Source organism: Phoca vitulina, unplaced genomic scaffold (genome assembly GCF_004348235.1).
Source record: "Phoca vitulina isolate PV1807 unplaced genomic scaffold, GSC_HSeal_1.0 scaffold63, whole genome shotgun sequence".
In the NCBI taxonomy this organism is placed as follows: Eukaryota; Metazoa; Chordata; class Mammalia; order Carnivora; family Phocidae; genus Phoca; species Phoca vitulina.
This window is the reverse complement of record NW_022589766.1, coordinates 8,171,608-8,188,252: the sequence shown is the minus strand read 5'-3', so window position 1 is coordinate 8,188,252 and position 16,645 is coordinate 8,171,608.

The following is a 16,645-nucleotide window of genomic DNA, read 5'->3' as shown; positions in this document are numbered from 1 at the left end:
GAAAAAAATCAATTGATAGAAACAGATACAGAAATGACACCAATGACAGAAATAATAGACAAGAACATTTTTTTTTAAAGGTATTATAAATATACTCCACATGTTCAAGAAGATAGAGGAAAGCATGAGCATTTTGGGAAAAACATGAAAGATATATTTTTTTAAAAGACCCAAATCAAATTTCTAGGGATAGGAAAACTAAATGTCTAAGATGGAAAACATACTGGATGGGATTAACCATAGATTAGACACTGACTGAAGGATAAAAACAGAGCATGTAGGATAATGAGCTATAGGACAACTTCAAGCACATAATAGAGGAATAATTGCAGCCCCAAAGGAGAGTAGAGAGATAAAGAAAAGAAAGAGCTGAAAAATGTTCCTATTTTGATAAAAGGAACCAAGAAGCTCAATGGACCCCAAGCACAAGAAACATCAAGAAAATGACACCAGTACATATAATCAAATTGCTTAAGAAGTAATAAAGAGAAAAATCTTGAAAGCAGCCAGAGAACAGCCATGAAGAACAAAGAGAAGAATGACAGCAGACCCATTGTTGGAGGCAATGCCATCGAGAGGACAGTTGAGCAACTTCTTTTAAGAACTGAAAGCACTATGGACTTCGAGTGCTACACAGGGTTGAACCAAGGAAGCTCTACCAGGCTCAGACTAATAGGTGGTCCCATGGGAAAGTCCTTTGTTTGGGGAGGAACAAAGGGCCAAGACGGTTCTGTCCTGGGGGCAAAGAGCTCAGGTCTCAGAGCAGCACTTCTGAAGTGTTTAACCATTTTAGGCAATGTTTCCCCAGAATTGGATTTCAGGGTCGTAAATCAGAGACACCTGTCTATAATGCCCTGCACTCGACAATGCATGGAAATCTCCATGCAGATGACTGATAATGGGGCTCAAGAGGATCACAGACACTCTCTCAAAGGATAAGTGAGGCTCCACAGCAGGGGCCTCATCTCTTTCCCTCACCTACTGTTTCTTCCAAAGAAAGAGTGGTCACCCACAGGCCACCAGACAAGTAAGCACACCAAAGTTGCCCAAGTTCAGCCCAGCACCTCCCAGACCTGTACCTCAGCCACCACCCAGACTGTGTCTGAGCCTGCATTTTTTCAACTCCCCCCTCCACCCAGCTGCAAGAGTTATCTTCCTGCAAATCACAGCTCCCTCTTATCACAGAACAAAATCCACATCCTCCAGCCTGGAATTCTCCACAATCTTTATTTGTTCCTTAGCATAAATGATGTGCATTCATGTCTGTTTCCCACTAGCTTGCCTTAGCCTGAGTACCCCAGAAAGCAGAGCTCATGGCACAAGTAGATATGCTACTGCTTTATTAGGGTGTGCAGTTCTTGGGAAACAAGAACAAATGAAGAGGGGGCGAGGCAGGAAGCCAGGGGAGCCAACATGCTGTGTGCTACTAAGCTGGCTCTCACTTACATGAAATAAACCGATTGTTTGGTATCATGGGGCCATCTTCCAAGAGGCTGTATGAAGCTCTTGAGTCTCAGGACAGCCCAACCAGGGGGAAGGAAGGGGGAAGAATGTGTCCATGTCTCCATTGGCCAAAGATCTGCCCAACCTCATTCTTTGGGGTTGTGGGTATAAGGCCCATTAGTGGCACCTCATACCTCAGAGGCAATATGGAAGCCCAGAGGTAGGAAAAGAGGTGCACAGTGTGGGGATGAGCTGAGGGGCTGGCAAGATGGTGCCCCCTGGAAGTTGGCTGGAGCTGATGCTGAGCTGGTTGCACAGAAGCAGCTAGAGCACAAGCAGTAGCCAGGGGCCCCAGAAATGGTGAGGCCAAGAGCATCAAGGTGGTTTAGAAGGGTGTCTCATGGAATACGTGAGTCCTGTAGCCACCACGTGCAGAGGGTTCTCGAACATTTGAAGAGGAGTAGGTGCTTCGATACAACAACTATAACAATTTGTGTCAAGTGCTTGCTTGGCCTGGTGCTTTGGAAATGCTCAGTAAACATTAGCTACTATTATTACTATCATCATCCATGATATCAACCCTGCTCCATCTCTCTGTCCCGGAAAAGGTATTTCTTGCCCACCCCGTTGGCAGTGTTCCTAACATGTGTGGCAGGTGGGCCTTTTCCAAAGGCCATCCCACCACATCACATAGGTCATTCTGGCAGCCCACAGAGCTGGGCAAGAGAAGAGAAAGTGGGCCTGAGGGTGGGGCTGTGCTGGGAGGGGTCCCTCAGCTGCATTTCCCCAGATGACTTCCCCTGGCCCTGCCCAGCCCTGCTTCTGCTTCTCTCCACTTGGTCAGCAGACATGAACCAACACAGCAGGCCTCCTACCCAGTTGCCCAGGGCCAGCACCCACGGATGTATTGGGGCAGTTCTGCAGGTGCAGAGGCTCTTTCCTAGGCTGAGTGCCTTGGGAAGGAGGGCGCAGCTGCTGGAAAATACCAGAAACTCCCATTTGAAGGTGGTGAGAGCCTGGCCATGAAGCATCTCTTCCTCATTCCCTCATCCTGATGCAGTCCCTCTCCTCACTACATCCTGGTCATGGTCTCTCCTTACCAATCTTAGTCTGGAGCTAAGGCCTGTTGGCTTTGAGCAAGTCAGTGGTTCCTCGTGGCACCAAAAAGCAGTCGGGCTCCCGCAGGAAAACAGCTCACCAGTAATGGAGAGAGGGGCGAGAGCTGGAACTGTATCTCCCCCCCCCCATCCCCCAGAAGCAGGGTCCCATGCCCCTCCCCATGATAGGAAATCACCCAGTAGCCTGCAGCAAAGAACTCCTCTGGACCCAGCTGGAGAGGCACAAGAGGAACATCCAGAAAGCTTCACCAGAAGGATGCAGCACAAGAACTTGACATGTGACCCAAGAGTCTAGCACATATGGTGGTGGACAATTCATATGTATGTTCCTCACTTTAGAGTTACAATTAAGTGATGTGATTTCATTAGCTTATTTGTTCATTCATCCGGCAAATGAGTTATTAGCACAAGAACAAGGGACATGATCGTGAAGTCCAGCTGCAGCAGGAAGAAGGTCCACAAGCAAGTTAATGAAATTATGACAGAGGGAAAGAAAAGGCTATTAGCTTACAGAGAAGGAGAAACTCACTCTGCCTTAGGGAACCAGGAAGGAATTGTCAAGGAGGATTTTTTTAAACAGGGTCAGGAAGGAAAAATAGGAGTCTGCCAGGAGGAAAAGTGAGGAGGCTGTGGACAGGATTGGTGCATTCCAGGGAGTCAGAGAACTGTACTAAACTATGGGGATATGAAGAAACATGTATTTATTATCATTCTGTGAATTTTTACCTAAAACATGCTAGGTTCCAGGTAATTGGGTTCAGTGTCAGGAGGGCAGAAAATAACAAGGCAGGAATGATCCTTCTCTCTTTCTAGTTGAAAAACCAGAAATTAAACAAACAAAACTCACACAGGTAAGTATACAATTGTGCCAAGTCTGTGAAGGGGAAGAGGACCTATGGGAGCATGAATGGGGTGAGAGGGACCCGGTTGATCTGGGAATCAGGAAAGGTTGCCCTGCGGAAGACAAGTTGAGCTGATTAGTCAGGCCAAACGTTCCAGGAAAAGGGAACAGCATGCCTGACAGTTCTGGAGTAGAAAAAGCATAGGTTCCAGAATATCTGAAAGAAGTACCGAATTCAAGCAGCAGAGGACCCTGGCTTATGGGATGCAGGCAGAGTGAGATGACACAGGACCAGAAGGCTTCCTTCTTTATCCTAAAAGCAAGGGGGTGACATAATGAGATTTGTCTGCCCCTGACCAACCCCATGGAAAATGGAGTGGAACAGTAATGGATGTGGGGAGACCAGTTAAACCAGCAAGTCTCAATCACAGCTATAGGTTAGAGTTAACTGGGAAATTTTTCATAAGCATGGTATGGAGCCCACTACCAGGGATTTTTTTTTTTTAATTGGACTGAGATGAGGTTTTGGCATGAGTGAATTTTTAAAGTACTACAGGTGTATCTAGGGGTGAGAAGCCTGGAGTATGAGGATATCTCTCTGAAGAGGAGGAGGAGGAGAAGGATGCTATCCCTCCACTTCAAGTGACAGAAGATGGTGGTTTGGCCTAATGGTGATGGAAGGCAAACAATGGGTACTTTTAGGAGGCAGAATAGAGAATAGTAACAAACAAGTATGACCTACCAGAGTTTGGGTTTGGGCAATTCACTGAGAACTAAAACACTGGGGAAGTGCCAATTGTGGGGTCATGACATGAATTCAAGTTTGGATGTGTTGAGTGTAAGAGGTACATTCATCTGAGTGGATGGAAGGCAGTTGGCTACATAGAGCTGGATCTCAGAGAAGTCTGGGCTAGGGTGCAGATTTGAGTGTCATGGATGTAGAAGTGGTATTTGAGATGTGGCTGGGATTGCCTAGCAAAAGGAAAATGTGTGGGGTGGGAGGAGAGAAGAGGACCTGGGGACTAAGGCTGAGGGACTCCTCAGCTGGAGGTTGAGGAGTGGCAACAGAATCTATAAATACGAGGCTGGAGAGAGTCTTGAAGCCCAAAGAAGTCAACATTTCAGTGTTCCTGAAGGTCAAAAACAATAAGGTCTGAAAAATGTTGATGGGATTTGGCAACCTCTAGGTCACTGATGATTTTGGAGAGAGATGTTCTGATGGAGCAATTAGGGCAAAAGCCAGACTGGAGAGAATGGGAAGGAAGGAAATGTAGAGGACACCACAAAAGAGTTTCATTGTAGAAGGAAAAAGGAGAGGGTGGTGGTCGCTGGAGGGGGTTGTGGGATCAAGGAAATGTTTGCTAAGATGTGAGAGAACAGTGTGACCTGAATGACCTGAAATGTTACCAGGAAGGAGAGGGAGGGGTTGCAGACACAGGAGAACGATGGGATCGTTGCAAATGTAGAGGGGTGGGATGAGACCCAGAGCCCTGGAAGAGGGATTGGGATCAGTGATAGGAGTCACCCTCTGTTGTAAGAAGATTGAGGAATGAATGGTTGGGCGCTGAAGTGAACAGCTTTGTCCCTTTAGGGCAGAAAGGGAAGAGACGTCCCATCTGATAGCTTTCATATTCTCCCTGAGGCCATCTACTGGGAGAAGGGGCGTGCGTGTTGGGAAGGACCCTTCAAGGGTGGGTGCTAGGAGGCCTAGGAATCTGAAGAGAGTTAGGATGATCAGCAGTATTTACTGTGGAGAGATGAAGGTTGAGGTGGCCAGAGAAACAGTAGAATGTGGGGCACAGATCTGTGGAAAATGCTGCTCAGGAATTTATAGTATTAAGTTCTAGAGTGGTTTTCTGAGACCTAGGGAGACTCTATTATATTAATTATTTATTACTGTTTAACAAGTTGTCACAAAACTTGTTAAAACAACCGACCTTTATTACCTCAGTTTTGGGTTAGGAATTTGAGTACAGCTTAGCTGGGTGACTCGACTTTGAAGCATCTCACATGACCGCAGTCAGAGTGCAGCCTGGGGCTGGGGTCTCCTCTGAAGGCTCCACTAGGGAAAGATCAGCTTTCAAGCTCACTTGTGTAGCTTTTGGGGGGATCCCGGTTTCCCACAGGCTATTGGGCTGAAGGCCTCATCTTCTCCCTGGCACTTGGCCTGCAGCCTCCTTCAGTTCTTTACCTTGTGGACTTCTCTGGAGAGCAGCTCACAACATGGCCCCTGGCCTCTCTCAGGGTGAGTGAGAGTGAGGGAGGGTGTGCAGGATAGAAGCCATCATCTCTTGTGACTTAATCTCAGAGCTGATACCCCATTGTTTCTGCCTTACTCATACGGTAGAAGCAAATCACCATGGCCAGCAACTCTCAAGAGGAGGGGATTACACACGAGTCAGGAGATGGGGATGACTGGGGCCACCTCAGAGGCTGCCTACCACATTGCACGGAGCATGGCAAATAGGAGACGAGGTTGGGGAAAGGATTTGGTCAAGTCGTGTAGGGCCATGGATGCCAAACTAAGAGATCAGAGTTTCATCCCACAGACTATTGGGAGTCATGGACAATTCTGAGGCAGAAGGGGGTTAGATGAGTTTTTCGAAGGCTTACTCTGAGGACAGGGGGATGATAGAAGAAGTTCAGAAGTCGGTGGCAATCATCTCCTGAAAGGATGGGGACTTAAATTGGAGTCTGAGAGTGCTTATGGGGAGGAAAAAATGGATTCCAAGGACAGCTGAGCAACATTACATGGTTCTCAGCCAGCCCAACTGGTTGTGGCCCAAAGGGTCGCCCCTGATGAGGAGTCAAGGGGTTCTTTAAATGTTGGGAGGAAGGACAGTGTGGACTCCTCCCAGCATGAAGCTGTTTTCATCTTGGTGAAATGAAAAGACACAGGGTTGGGGTAGCCTCCAAGAGGGTAGGTGGGGCTGTCGATGAGCCACATCGTTCAGGGAAGGTGGGGACTTTCATAGAGCAGAGGAGCTTTAGGAAAAATGCAGATTTTTGAGAAGCTAGTGGAGGGTGGGCTGATTCAGAGTCACCAGCTCGATAAGAAAACGTACAGGGTAAGAGGAGGAGGAAACAGGAAGGAGCGCTGTTGGGTGGAACCCAGGCTGGGCGGACTGAGGTGGGGGCTCAGCCACCGAGCTGAGCGATGGCACTGGGCCAGGAAAGCCCGCTAAGTGGCTCGGCCCACAGCGCAGCGGGCCCTGCCTCCTGAGGCAGGGTCATAACCACATGCCCTTCCGTGGCATTTGACAGCCCGCAGGCCCCTTCCACGTGGGTTCCACTGTACTTTCACAACAGTGCAGAGAGGCAGGCAGGGCAGGGCGGATAGTCTCCACAGGAAAGGTGGAGAGAGCCAGCCTTGGGGCCCTCGGTTGATTTGTTCAAGGTCATGTGGCTAGTACACGGCCGAGCTGGAGCGTGAACCCAGGCCGCCGAGTCCAGGCCCAGAGCTCTCTGCCTCACGGCACCTGAAGTCATCAGGAGGCCCGCACAGAAGGTGCCCCTCCTTCAGGGATTCAGATGGCCAAAGGCAGGGCAACAGAACCACATGAAGAATCCCAGAGTTTGGGCTCTGGGGCTCACTTAGGAGAAACGGAGGAAGAGGTGGGAGTAATGACAGAGATCCAGGTGGATTCCAAGGGTGGAACCTGGGGGCCTCTCTAGGAAGTATGGGAATCAGGAACCGGCAGCTGTTAGGACCCCTGAGGGCGGTCTCTCTCCCTCTCCCCCAGTCTCCAGCTTCCCACGTTCTATCTTTGTGTCCATCTCTCTGGTCTCTCCCTCTGCCTGTGTGCACCCGTCTCTGGGCCTTCCTCTTTCCACTTCTACCTGTGCATCTGCTTTACCATCTTGTCACCAACTGTTTTCTCTGCTTCTATGCATGCATGTGGTGCTGAGGGAGGAGAGTGCAAATGGGCCCACCCCATGGTTCTTGAGGCCATGGCACAGCTCCACCTGAGAACACACCAGACCACTAACAGAACCTCCTGGAACACAGGATCCGATACGGCCAGCCCGGTGACTCTTAGAAAAGTGGGTCCCTGGGGCGCCTGGGTGGCTCAGTCGGTTAAGCGACTGCCTTCAGCTCGGGTCCTGGGATTAAGCCCCATATCGGGCTCCTGCTCGGCGGGAGGCCTGCTTCTCCCTCTCCCATTCCCGCTGCTTATGTTCCCTCTCATTGTCTGTCAAATAAATAAATAAAATCTTAAAAAAAAAAAAAGAAAAGAAAAGTGGGTCCCTACGAGCTGGGACCTGAGCACTGGGGTCCTCAGCAGGGACTCTAGTTTGATGCTGTACCAAAGAAACAACCCCTGGGGCCACAACAGTGACTGCCCTCAGCCAGGCGTGCTCCAGCCCCGGGGCCTTTGCACTTGGAGTTTTCTCTCCTTGGAACTCACTTCCCAGATATCCATATGGTTTGGTCCCTCATGCTGCCCGGGTCTTTGCTAACATGGAACTTGTCCACGAGCCCTCTCCTGACCACCTGATCTACAACCGCGCTCCCAGCCCCTTCCCACATTCGTTACTCCCAGCCTCACTTCCCTCCATTATACACCACCATCAGGCCCATTATAGGTCTGTCACTTATTTTTTTGTGGTCTCTATCCTCCTCCTGCAATGTAAGTGCCACAGAGGCAGGGAGTTTTTACTGTCTTGTTCACTTTCCTGTCTCCAGGGCTGAAGCATAGGGTGAGTGCTCAATGAAGATTTGCCGAATGTACTTGTTAATCAGTGAAGTAGATCTTGTCTCCCCAAATGCCCTTTGCTCACATCAGTGAACGTGAAACAATGGTCTTGTGAAGTGGGGGTGAGTGGGCTCCCTTGAATGGACAAGAAAACAAGATTATGAACCCAGAGGTAGACCTTTGCAAAGGAAATCTTTCCTTCTCTATCCTTATGGGTTGACAGAATGAGCTAATGGTTTGGGAATGAACACAAATAGAGACTTTCTAGGTAGAATAACTACAGATGTGACAAACTCTATGAAATGGAGTAAGTGTAAATGTTAGTGAAGGCTGCCATGTTGTGGGGTTCACCATGGTCCCTCGAGTAACGCCCCATGGGCAGACACCTAGCCTTTAAATGACTAAGCCTGGCTTCCCTTGGCCTCGTTCCTGCCCTAAGTAACACAAGTGTGCTACCAAGTGAGGAGCCGTTGGCCAGAGACGTTGTTGCCCAGAGGGCCAGGAGGAACCATCCAGCTTGGTCAAGACCCAGGTGGGGCAAGGCCTCTGGTGAGGCAAGCCAGGTGCTTAGGGCACAAAATTTAAGGAGGCACACACTCTGGGGATAGTGACAGTGCAGAGTTGGTCCTTGAGGGATCTTAAAGATGAGAGCCTCCCTAAATCCTGTGCTTTTAATAGGATACTAGCTCTCTGGATGGGAACCATGATGGCTTTCAGGGCCCTGGGCACTTTTGCCTTTGTGGACCCTTCCTTCTTAAAAAATATATATTAAAAATTATATTTTCAAACTGTGTTAAAAAGACTAATGTAATCCAAGCTGGATTATATTCACATTTTTCTTCTGATTTTAAATATTTTATTTATTTGAGAGAGAGAGAGATTGAGAGAACGAGTGGGAGGAGGGGCAGAGCGAGAAGCAGACTCCGCAAAGAGCGGGGAGCCTGTCGCGGGGCTCCAACCCAGGACACTTGGATCATGACCAGAGCCGAAGGCAGATACTTATCGACTGAGCCACCCAGGCACCCTCTTCTGATTTTAAAATAAAACATTTTAATGGCCCCTAAAATTGTCCTGGGCCCTAGGCACTGTGCTTAGTGGCAAAGCTGCCCATGGCAAGGGGTTGTGCATGCTTGAGACCGAGTCCTCCTGAATGCTGCACCTTAGATGTGTCATTTGCCTCCCCTTAGTCCCCGCCCCGGGCACAGGAGTATTTACAATCCTGAAGTTAAAACCTCTTTCAAGTGATTTTATCTCCTTCCCTTCCCTTCTCTGACCTTCAGTACCCTCATGTCTCAAACAGTTATAATCAAGTTAGGAGTTGTTTATTGCAATATAAATAGGAGAACCTAGTAAAATCACCATGCGACTCAGCAATTCCACTCCTAGGTAATACCCACAAGAACTGAAAGCCGCGACTCAAACGTACTCCATTCGCCCATGTTCACAACGTCACTGGCAGAAACCATGTAAATGTCTACCGACAGAGAGAGACACAGAATTCGATACACAAGCACCCCAGAATATTATTCAGCCAGAAAATGGAGGGAAATGCTGACATAGGCTACGGGGATGAACCTGAAAACACCAGGCTAGGTGAAATAAGCCAGACACAAAAGGACAAATACTGTAGGATCCCACTTATAGGAAGTACCCAGAAGAGGCAAATCGGTCGAGACCAAAAGTGATTCAGAGTTCCTGTCTGGGATGATGAAAAAGTCCTGGAAAGGGATCGTCGTGATGGTTGCACGATACTGTGAATGTACAGAGAGCCACTGACTGAGACACTTAAAAATAGTGAAGATGGCACATTTTAGGTCTATTTTCCCACACTACAAGAATATATACATAAGCGCTTTACACAGGGTAAAATGTCATACAGAGTAAGACATCGTTATATTATCGTTATTGATAATTACTGTAGAGGTGTGTTCCAAAGTTCGCAGACAGACAGGCGGGCGTAAAGCTGCTTTGTAAACACAACCTTCTCCAGCCCAGACCTGTTGCTCAGCACCCACTGGAGCCACAGATGTGATGCCCGAGTCGAAGAATGCCTGGACCGTAGCCAAGATTCTAGAAGCCGTGGGTATCGCAGAGCGTGCACTTTCACCCTCGAGACGCACCATTCCCTGCCTTCCAATAGCATTTCCGTTGGGGGGCCGGGGACGTGGGCTGGGTGGGCTGAGAGAGCTCAGACCATCTTGCTGTTGGTGGCATGAGGAGCGAACCATGAGAGGTCAGGTTACCTACTGGGCCCGGACAGTGGGCACTTTGTGCTGAGCTCGGCCCGATTCTGCCTCCTGGTTTGGAAAGAAGGTCTTGGTATCTGAGCTGAAAGGAGAGCTCTGGGGGCACTGTGACCTGGGAGGGGGGCCCACGGGCCTCAGCACAGAAGCTAGTTCTCCTTCCATGAGCAAACCCCACTTGCCAAGATGAATCTTCCAAAACTCACAGAAGGGGGTGAGGTGGGATGAGGGAGCCCGAGGACAGAAGGACACTTCACAAACAAATCTCCCACATGGTTCCTTTAGATAACGAGTCTATCCAGGGGCGCCTGGGTGGCTCAGTCGGTTAAGCGTCTGCCTTCGGCTCAGGTCATGATCCCAGGGCCCTGGGACTGAGCGCCGCATCGGGCTCCCTGCTCATTGGGGGAGGCTGTTTCTCCCTCTCCTTCTACTGTTCCCATTGCTTGTGTTCCTTCTAACAAATAAATAAAATCTTAAATAAAGAAAAAACGTCTATTCTGTGCAATTTTGGATCCAGGGACACCATGCCTCTTAGGGGAGCCTGTGAATTCCCTGGAATTGGCAAGCAATATGCTGGTATTTGTGGGGAAAAAGTTTATGGCTCCCATCGGATTCTCAAAGGAGTGCATGACACCGCCCCCCTCAAAATGCTTTTAAAAACACTGTTCCTGGGGCGCCTGGGTGGCTCAGTCGTTAAGCGTCTGCCTTCGGCTCAGGTCATGATCCCAGGGTCCTGGGATCGAGCCCCGCATCGGGCTCCCTGCTCTGCGGGAAGCCTGCTTCTCCCTCTCCCACTCCCCCTGCTTGTGTTCCCTCTCTCGCTGTGTCTCTCTCTCTGTCAAATAAATAAATAAAAATCTTTAAAAAAAACAAAAACAAAAACAAAAAAAAAAAACAACACTGTTCCTGTGAATTTAGGGACCGGTATTCGACCTGCATCGTTTCCAGCAGTGTACCGATGGCTTCCAATTGTGTACTGGGCTGCATATAGCCGGCGGGAAAGGTACGATGCTTCAGGAAGGGTCGCTGCTCAATGCCCCCACCTCCTTAAGTGAAGCAACTGGTTTCTAAACAAGCAAGCTTTACATCTGGGCACGAATGCTGCTCACCATTCTCTCTCCTCCTTCCTCCCAGCTTGTGTGTCAATGACACGCCCAAGCCACCAGTGAGCCCAGAGCACTGAGCCCGTAAAAGAATGAGCCCCACAAGCCCGACTGATTCCAGTCGATTTTAAGCCCCAGAGTCCTAGGCGATCTGCAGGGACTTTGGGCCAGCCTGGCCAACATCAGGCAAATGCAGCTGGCCTGGCCCCATGCTTCCCTGCATGGGAGGCAGTAAGGAGAAGGGTCATAATGCATGGGTAATTTAAAGGCTCTGAAGAGTGACTCAGACATTCCAACGGGGCTTTTATTTTTCCTTTTTGTTGATGTGTGAAATGTAATTGTAGTCATTTTTTCCAGTGAGTTGATAGACGGTGATGGTCTGTGGCAGCTTGTGAGCTAGGGCCATCGGGAACAACTCCAGATGCCAACGTTTTTCTCTCTCCCACCCCCGACACCTAAGATAACCACCCCAAGGCCAAGGTCAGAGGTTTCTCGGTCCCAGGAATCGTAGCAAAGGTGTAGGCTGCAAATGGTCACAGGAGGTTGTCTGGGAAGGGTGGTCCCACGGAGGGGTGGGAAGCCTGGGAGCTCAGGCCCGACCACTGCCCGTCCCACCCCCCAATCTTCTGTTCCCTGTCATGAAGGAAGAACAGAGAAACGGCTCGTTGTGCATCAGAGAGGTGGTCATCAAGAATGGGTAAGACATATAACATTTGGTGAGCACCGTCTAGGGGCCAGGAGCTGAGCTAACTATGCCCTTCTTTCCACATGTATCATTTCATGTAGTCCTCACAACAGTTAGGACTGTTTGAGCCTGAATGCATACTCAATGTCAGCATCTACACATACCCCATCTTTACAGCAATTACTCCGTTCTGTTATGGTCTCTCTCTCCACTTCACCAAGGAGGAAACCGAAGCTCAGAGAATTCAGTCACATGGTCAGCTAGGGAGTGGTGGGAGGATAGGGGTATTGAACCTGGTGTAACTCTGAATCCAGTCTCTCGCTGCCACACCAGGCTGCCTCCCATCAGAGAGCTGGCTGTGCTGGCCCACGATAGACCTGCATGCCCCACCTTGGCCATGGAGCAGAGCTTTCCATGGATTTCACAGGTAGCGGCTCCTGGTTTCCCCCTCACCAACCATAGAGACACAAGCTCCCAAATAGAACCTGCTTTACTCATCAGCTGGTTCCTAACAGACCTGCCAGGGAAGGACAAGGCGAGGGGACAGGAGGACAGACCCTTAGATTGGCATTGCACTAGGGCATAGCCCTCACCTCTGTGGGGAGACATTCTTTGGTGGCAGGACTGTTGGGGGACCTCCCCCTAACCCCTGCCCAGGACCCCGGAGCCTAAACCTAGCTAGTGGTACTGGGTAAAGGACAGAGAGACAAGGCAGGACTGGGCAGTTCTTTTGTGGGCTGTTTAAAGACATTGTAGGGGTACCTGGGTGGCTCAGTTGGTTAAGCGACTGCCTTCAGCTCAGGTCATGATCCCAGGGTCCTGGAATCGAGTCCCACATCGGGCTCCCGGCTCGGCTGGGAGCCTGCTTCTCCCTCTGACCCTCTCCCCTCTCATGCTGTTTCTCTCTCTCAAATAAATAAATAAAATCTAAAAAATAAAATAAAAATAAAAACCCTCCCCCCTCTCATGTGCTCTCTTTCTCTCTCAAATAAAATCTTTAAAAAATAATATTAAACCCCCTAAAGTTAATCATCTTTTTCTTTCTGACTGCTTTTAGGATTTCCTTTTTGTCTCAGTTGTTCTAGATGTTAATTTGTTACATCTAGGTGTATAACTCCATCTTTTGTGGGGCGGGAGGGGTTCAGTGGCCTTCTCAAATCCATGGGATGTTGTAGCTAATCACTTATGACAAATTCTCATCCATTTCTTTGTTGACTATTGTACCCCTCTCATTTTTCCCCATCTGCTTCCAAAGCCCCAAGTGGATGCATACTAGATATTCCATCTCTGCTGTCTCTACTCAATGTTTTCATATTTTTCACCTCTTTATCCCCAAAGTTGTTGAGGATGATGTTTGGCACATGAGAAATCATCGTACCCTTTCCTGGTAAAGGTGGGTAAACATAGTTACTTGGCGGGGGGGTGGGGAAGCGAGCTTTCTATTTAAAAGACAAACTGAAAAATGCATCACTGCAAAATAGATTTATATGAGGACGAATTGGGAATTGAGAATGGCCCTCTATATCTTTGCAACTCAAGGCCATCTTCCTGGACTGGTAGCCTTGGCCTCACTCAGCAGCTTGTTAGAAATACAGAACCTCGGGGTGCCTGGGTAGCTTAGTCGGTTAAGCGCCTGCCTTCAGCTCAGGTCATGATCCCAGGGTCCTGGGATCGAGCCCCGCATCGGGCTCCCTGCTCAGTGGGGAGTCTGCTTCTCCCTCTCCCTCTGCTCCTGCACTCACTCACTATCTCTCTCAAATAAAATCTTTAAAAAAAAAAAAAGAGGGGCTCCTGGGTGGCTCAGTCGTTAAGCGTCTGCCTCCGGCTCAGGTCATGATCCCAGGGTCCTGGGATCGAGCCCCGCATCGGGCTCTCTGCTCGGCCGGGAGCCTGCTTCTCCCTCTCCCACTCCCCCTGCTTGTGTTCCCTCTCTAGCTGTCTCTCTCTCTCTCTCTGTCAAATAAAATAAAATCTTTAAAAAAGAAAGAAAAAGAAAAAGAAATACAGAACCTCAGGCCATCCCAGCCCTCCTGAATTAGAATCTGCATTTTAACAAGAGCCCCAGAAAATTCATACACACTGTAAAGTCTGAGAATAGCTTCCTCCTCACAAACTTGCCTGAGAATATTAGAATTGCCTGAGGAATTTCTAAAAATACTGGCACCTGGGTGTCATTCCCAGCAACACTGGGGTGAGGCCTGAGCATCGAGAGGTTCTTTTGTTTGTTTGTTTGTTTTTTAAAGCTCCCCTGGTGATTCTAATATACAGTGAGCACTGAGGCGTTCAGGAGGGATGGGTGTCTGGTCAGGGGGAGAAACCGAAGAAACAGAGGATGCACACTCAGCCAGCGGGAGCCAGTCCTGGCTTTTCCCCGAAGGCACCCACCGGGCTTACAGGAAGGAAGTTGCCCTGGGATTCTGGGTTTTTACCCCAATTCTGCCTCCCCTCCACAGACTGTGTTCCTGAACCTGGTCACTGCCCGTCAAACGAAGGACTAAGTGAGCCATCCCTCTCGGACTCCTGGTGTCCTTACTGGAAAACGAGGCTACTTATTCCCTCTAGCCATAAGGTCTGGTGTTTTCCCTGCATGCTCTGTACCACCCTGCCCCCTGCTTCGTGGTCCTGCTGAGGGGGCCTCTCCCAGCACTGGCCCCATGAGCAGCCTCAGTAGGGCAGGTGTGCTCCTAATGGGTACAGAGCGCATGATCCCCTTGCCATGACGGTGGCGATAGCGGTTACTCTTTGGAGTAAGGGACAGAGAAGGGACACTCAGAAGCCTTCTGGGGTGTGAGCACTCTAGATCTAGACCTGGGTGGTGGTTTTATGGGTGTACATTTCACTGAGCTATTCACCTGGGAATTGAGCCCTTTATGTAAATTATACCCCAATTAAAAACAAAGAGCCGGTAGTGCTCATAACAGGCCCCAGGGGAATGAAAAGTTCAAATCACTTGACCATCAGGAGCTGGGGACATCAGCTAGCTTGAGAGTTAAAGCAGAAATTGGGTAGAGGGGGAGAGGAGAGCCAGAGACCCAGACAGACAGACACAGATCAAGGTGGACAAACAGAGAAGGTGCTTATGGGAAGTTGACCCAAATTCCAGCCAGTTGAATTAGTCCTAGGAGAAAAGGGTGCGGTTTGGCCAGGACTCCCACTTTGGGCACCGAAAGTTCTGTATTCTGGGAAATGTCTTGGGCCAAGGCAGTGGGGACAGCTCAGCACCCTGCTCCCAAGGCCTGGTGCCAGGCTGGCGGGCGGGGGCGGGGAATGTGCAGGCCCAGGGAGAAGCCACCTGTGCCCAGAGCCCCCGAGGCGTTCAGGAGGAGCCCAGCCCGGGCTGGGTAGGTGGGCTCTCTCCTCTCCTGCCAGAGGTGGCTGGGAAGCCCCCGGGGGTCTAAGAGGAGGTCGTGGCCACCTCCTTGGAGGCCCTCCCGTTTCTCCAACCGCCTTCTGTCCAAACAGCCTCCACCTTCACGGCGCCCAGCAGGTTAGTTTGCAGTTGTTTATTTGCTTATTGGTGTTTTCTTGGCTCGGAGCCCCTGGGGGGTATGGGCGAGGCTTCCTTGCCTTCGCACACTATTCTAGCTCTGCTCAGCGCCCCTGCACCAATGCCTGGGGGGGTTCTTGATCTCTCTGTGCCACAGAGCCTCCTGGCAGCTTGAAGAGGTTTTAATGCTCATCTCAAAAGAAGGCTTTCCATGCACAAAATCAGATGGGGAGGGTCACAAAGCACATCTGTTACGCGGAGGGACTGCTAGCAAAAGATTATTGTTCGTGCATTTGCGATCCAGTCATAAACGTCCTCCTCCGCGAATGCTTTACCTACCGAAATCCAGCAGCAGGTGGGGTGCTGAGTAGCCACGACGATGACGACTGGCCATTCGTGACACCCGCAGCGACTGCACGGCGGAAGTGGGACTGCCTGGGATTTCTGCCGGTGACCATCACAGGTGCCAGCGAGCCTGCTGTGGTGGGCGGCCCCCATTCCTACAGCGGGATGCTAAGTTTCACTGAGTAGTTAATGAAAATATGGGGGTAATTTCTGTCCCAAGGTCACCCGTACCCCTGAATTCTTGTACTTCAGGTGAAAAAGCACTGTGTAAGTGAAGGAAAGTCAGGTGGAAACTGTAGAGGGCAGTGCCCCGGGAGTGTGGTTAGCCCTGGAGGGACCTGGGTGCTTCTGGGATGGGCAGGGGAGGTTGAGAAGCAGGCTCAAACCGGATTACTAGCCGGCAAACCGTGAGGCCAGAAGCAAACAGGGGACCCAGTCTCTGTATCTCCGAGCTGGCTGGCGGTTCTCAATAGGCTTTGTGGTAGTAAAAATAACATTTGGAGTGAACCCTGGCCTCCTCCCTCCATTCCCCTGTGTGGGAGGACAGACGGCTGGCAGAGTGCAGGCCCTGAGGGCAGCCTGGAGAGAGGCCTTTGGGGAACAGGGGGAGGTGCTTTGGGGTCAGCCCCGGGTCAGCCCCCCCCCCCCCCCCCCCCCCCCCCCCCCCCCCCGCGGGGGGGGGG